The sequence below is a fragment of the Lampetra planeri genome, unplaced genomic scaffold (genome assembly GCF_965212315.1).
Source record: "Lampetra planeri unplaced genomic scaffold, kcLamPlan1.2.h2 scaffold_435, whole genome shotgun sequence".
Lineage (NCBI taxonomy): Eukaryota > Metazoa > Chordata > Hyperoartia > Petromyzontiformes > Petromyzontidae > Lampetra > Lampetra planeri.
Window position 1 is genome coordinate 3,615 of NW_027615258.1, and position 6,386 is coordinate 10,000.

At 53.8% G+C, this 6,386-nt stretch overlaps 1 long non-coding RNA gene across 1 annotated transcript in view; it reads left to right on the forward strand.

Annotated features, from left to right (window-relative positions):
- Positions 1-1,687: 1,687 nt before the first annotated feature.
- The window catches only part of LOC144741139 (uncharacterized), a 33,848-nt gene continuing 29,149 nt past the window's right edge, over positions 1,688-6,386 (forward strand). Inside the window, exons 1-2 of the long non-coding RNA XR_013589888.1 lie at positions 1,688-1,821; positions 2,802-2,849. This is a non-coding gene — a long non-coding RNA (uncharacterized LOC144741139). The remainder of the gene's footprint in view (positions 1,822-2,801; positions 2,850-6,386) is intronic.

Genomic DNA, 6,386 nt, shown 5'->3' on the forward strand with positions numbered 1-6,386 from the left:
TGGGTGAGTGGGTGGGTGGGTGAGTGAGTGGGTGAGTGAGTGAGTGAGTGAGTGAGTGAGTGAGTGGGTGAGTGAGTGAGTGAGTGAGTGGGTGAGTGAGTGAGTGAGTGAGTGGGTGAGTGAGTGAGTGAGTGGGTGAGTGAGTGGGTGAGTGAGTGAGTGGCTGAGTGAGTGAGTGGGGTGAGTGGGTGAGTGAGTGAGTGGGTGAGTGGGTGAGTGAGTGGGTGAGTGAGTGAGTGGGTGAGTGAGTGAGTGAGTGGGTGAGTGAGTGGGTGAGTGAGTGAGTGAGTGGGTGAGTGAGTGAGTGAGTGGGTGAGTGAGTGAGTGGGTGAGTGGGTGAGTGAGTGAGTGAGTGAGTGAGTGGGTGAGTGAGTGAGTGAGTGGGTGAGTGAGTGGGTGGGTGAGTGAGTGAGTGGGTGAGTGAGTGAGTGAGTGAGTGAGTGGGTGAGTGAGTGAGTGAGTGAGTGAGTGAGTGAGTGGGTGAGTGGGTGAGTGAGTGAGTGAGTGGGTGAGTGAGTGAGTGAGTGAGTGAGTGAGTGAGTGAGTGAGTGAGTGAGTGAATGGGTGAGTGGGTGAGTGAGTGAGTGAGTGGGTGAGTAAGTGAGTGAGTGGGTGAGTGGGTGGGTGGGTGAGTGAGTGGGAGAGTGAGTGAGTGAGTGAGTGAGTGGGTGAGTGAGTGAGTGAGGTGGGGTGAGTGAGTGGGTGAGTGAGTGGGTGAGTGAGTGGGTGAGTGAGTGAGTGAGTGGGTGAGTGAGTGGAGTGAGTGGGTGAGTGAGTGAGTGAGTGGGTGAGTAGAGTGAGTGAGTGGGTGAGTGGGTGAGTGGGTGGGTGGGTGAGTGAGTGGGTGAGTGAGTGAGTGAGTGGGTGAGTGAGTGAGTGAGTGGGTGAGTGAGTGAGTGAGTGGGTGAGTGAGTGAGTGAGTGAGTGAATGAGTTGAGTGAGTGAGTGAGTGGGTGAGTGAGTGGGTGAGTGAGTGAGTGGCTGAGTGAGTGAGTGAGTGGGTGAGTGGGTTGAGTGAGTGCGTGGGTGAGTGGGTGAGTGAGTGGGTGAGTGAGTGAGTGAGTGGGTGAGTGAGTGAGTGGGTGAGTGAGTGAGTGAGTGAGTGGGTGAGTGAGTGAGTGGGTGAGTGGGTGGGTGGGTGGGTGAGTGAGTGGGTGAGTGAGTGGGTGAGTGAATGAGTGAGTGAGTGGGTGAGTGAGTGGGTGAGTGAGTGGGTGAGTGAGTGAGTGAGTGGGTGAGTGAGTGGGTGAGTGAGTGGGTGAGTGAGTGGGTGAGTGAGTGAGTGAGTGGGTGAGTGGGTGAGTGAGTGAGTGAGTGAGTGAGGTGAGGTGAGTGAGTGAGTGAGTGAGTGGGTGAGTGAGTGAGTGAGTGAGTGAGTGAATGGGTGAGTGGGTGAGTGAGTGAGTGAGTGGGTGAGTGAGTGGGTGAGTGGGTGAGTGGGTGGGTGGGTGAGTGAGTGGGTGAGTGGGTGAGTGAGTGAGTGAGTGGGGTGAGTGAGTGAGTGAGTGGGTGAGTGAGTGAGTGAGTGGGTGAGTGAGTGAGTGAGTGGGTGAGTGAGTGGGTGAGTGAGTGAGTGAGTGGGGTGAGTGAGTGAGTGGGTGAGTGAGTGAGTGAGTGGGTGAGTGAGTGAGTGAGTGGGTGAGTGAGTGAGTGAGTGGGTGAGTGAGTGAGTGAGTGGGTGAGTGAGTGAGTGAGTGGGTGAGTGAGTGAGTGAGTGGGTGAGTGAGTGGGTGAGTTTGTTTCCATGTCTCAGGGTCTCCACCTCCACTGGCAGCTGTGGCCAATTGTGCTGGAACATTCGAAAACCAAGTTGGATCCCAGGTTACCATCACAATCACCATCATCATCATTATCATCACCACCATCACAATCACCACCATCACGATCATCACCACCATCATCACCACCACCATCACCACCATCACCATCACCACCATCACCATCACCACCATCACAATCACCACCATCACGATCATCACCACCATCATCACCACCACCATCACCACCATCACCATCACCACCATCACCATCACCACCATCACCACCTTCACCACCATCATCATCACCACCACCATCACCACCATCATCACCACCATCACCACCACTACCACCACCACCATCATCACCACCACCACCATCACCACCATCACCACCATCACCATCACCACCATCACCACCATCATCATCATCATCACCACCATCATCACCACCACCATCACCACCATCACCACCATCACCATCACCACCACCACCACCATCACCACCATCACCACCATCACCATCACCACCATCACCACCATCATCATCATCACCACCATCATCACCACCATCACCACCATCACCATCACCACCATCACCACCATCATCATCATCACCACCACCATCACAATCACCACCATCACCATCAGCACCATCACCATCACCATCATCACCACCATCACCATCACCACCATCACCACCTCCACCATCACCACCACCACCATCACCACCACCACCATCACCACCATCATCACCATCACCACCACCATCACCACCTCCACCATCATCAACACCATCACCATCACCACCACCACCATCACCACCATCACCATCACCACCATCACCATCACCACCATCACCACCACCATCATCACCACCACCATGGTGATGATGGTGATGATGATGATGGTGATGATGGTGATGATGGTGATGGTGATGATGGTGATGATGGTGGTGGTGGTGATGGTGATGATGATGGTGATGATGGTGATGGTGATGATGATGGTGATGATGGTGATGATGGTGACGTCTTCTCTCTGCAGGTCGCCCAGCTTTGCGTACAAGTCATGGCCACAGCCGCACGTCTGCAGGTTCACACACCACGTGGTCTACACACACACACACATACCACGTGATCTACACACACACACACACCACGTGGTGTACACACACACACACACCACGTGGTGTACACACACACACGTGATCTACACACACACACCACGTGGTGTACACACACACACACACCACGTGATCTACACACACACACACCACGTGGTGTACACACACACACACACCACGTGGTGTACACACACACACACACCACGTGGTGTACACACACACACACCCACGTGGTCTACACACACACACACACACCACGTGGTCTACACACACACACACCACGTGATCTACACACACACACACACCACGTGGTGTACACACACACACACACACCACGTGGTGTACACACACACACCACGTGGTGTACACACACACACACACCACGTGATCTACACACACACACACACCACGTGGTGTACACACACACACACACCACGTGATCTACACACACACACACACACCACGTGGTGTACACACACACACATAGCACGTGATCTACACACACACACACACCACGTGATCTACACACACACACACCACGTGGTCTACACACACACACCACGTGGTGTACACACACACACCACGTGGTCTACACACACACACACACACCACGTGGTGTACACACACACACACACACCACGTGGTCTACACACACACACACCACGTGGTGTACACACACACACACATACCACGTGATCTACACACACACACACCACGTGGTCTACACACACACACCACGTGGTCTACACACACACACACCACGTGGTGTACACACACACACAACGTGGTGTACACACACACACCACGTGGTGTATACACACACACCACGTGGTGTACACACACACACCACGTGGTGTACACACACACACCACGTGGTCTACACACACACACACACCACGTGGTGTACACACACACACCACGTGGTGTACACACACACACCACGTGGTGTACACACACACACCACGTGGTGTACACACACACACACACACCACGTGGTGTACACACACACACCACGTGGTCTACACACACACACACACACCACGTGGTGTACACACACACACCACGTGGTGTACACACACACACACCACGTGGTGTACACACACACACCACGTGGTGTACACACACACACCACGTGGTCTACACACACACACACACACCACGTGGTGTACACACACACACACCACGTGGTCTACACACACACACACCACGTGGTGTACACACACACACACACACACCACGTGGTGTACACACACACACACCACGTGGTGTACACACACACACACACACACCACGTGGTGTACACACACACACCACGTGGTGTACACACACACACACCACGTGGTGTACACACACACACACACCACGTGGTGTACACACACACACACACCACGTGGTGTACACACACACACACCACGTGGTCTACACACACACACACACCACGTGGTGTACACACACACACCACGTGGTGTACACACACACACACCACGTGGTCTACACACACACACACCACGTGGTCTACACACACACACACCACGTGGTGTACACACACACCACGTGGTGTACACACACACCACGTGGTGTACACATACACACACCACGTGGTGTACACACACACACACCACGTGGTGTACACACACACACACCACGTGGTGTACACACACACCACGTGGTCTACACACACACACACACCACGTGGTGTACACACACACACCACGTGGTGTACACACACACACACCACGTGGTCTACACACACACACACCACGTGGTCTACACACACACACACCACGTGGTCTACACACACACACCACGTGGTGTACACACACACACACCACGTGGTCTACACACACACACACCACGTGGTCTACACACACACACACCACGTGGTGTACACACACACACACACCACGTGGTGTACACACACACACACCACGTGGTGTACACACACACACCACGTGGTGTACACACACACACACACCACGTGGTGTACACACACACACACCACGTGGTCTACACACACACACACACCACGTGGTCTACACACACACACACCACGTGGTGTACACACACACACACCACGTGGTGTACACACACACACACACCACGTGGTGTACACACACACACACACCACGTGGTCTACACACACACACACCACGTGGTCTACACACACACACACACCACGTGATCTACACACACACACACCACGTGGTGTACACACACACACACCACGTGGTGTACACACACACACACCACGTGGTGTACACACACACACACACCACGTGGTGTACACACACACACACCACGTGGTCTACACACACACACACACCACGTGGTCTACACACACACACACCACGTGGTGTACACACACACACACCACGTGGTGTACACACACACACACACCACGTGGTGTACACACACACACACCACGTGGTCTACACACACACACACACCACGTGGTCTACACACACACACACCACGTGGTCTACACACACACACACCACGTGGTCTACACACACACACACACCACGTGATCTACACACACACACACACCACGTGATCTACACACACACACACCACGTGGTCTACACACACACACCACGTGGTCTACACACACACACACCACGTGGTCTACACACACACACACCACGTGGTCTACACACACACACACACCACGTGGTGTACACACACACACACCACGTGGTCTACACACACACACACACAACGTGGTGTACACACACACACACCACGTGGTGTACACACACACACCACGTGGTCTACACACACACACACACAACGTGGTGTACACACACACACACCACGTGGTGTACACACACACACCACGTGGTCTACACACACACACACACCACGTGGTCTACACACACACACCACGTGGTGTACACACACACACCACGTGGTGTACACACACACACCACGTGGTCTACACACACACACACACCACGTGGTCTACACACACACACCACGTGGTGTACACACACACACCACGTGGTGTACACACACACACACCACGTGGTCTACACACACACACACACCACGTGGTCTACACACACACACACCACGTGGTCTACAGACACACACACCACGTGGTCTACACACACACTGTTACACACACACAGACAAAGCTCCCCCAGGTAGCCTCTAACAGGGTGCTGTAGGGGCAAGTGCTGCCAGTGGTAGCGAGTATTAGAGCTACCTATGGAGGCTACCGGCACTCTGACACACACACAGTGACACACAGTGACACACACACAGTGACACACACACAGTGACACACACACAGTGACACACAGTGACACACACACAGTGACACACACACAGTGACACACACAGTGACACACAGTGACACACACACAGTGACACACAGTGACACACACACAGTGACACACAGTGACACACACACAGTGACACACACACAGTGACACACACACAGTGACACACAGTGACACACACACAGTGACACACACACAGTGACACACACAGTGACACACAGT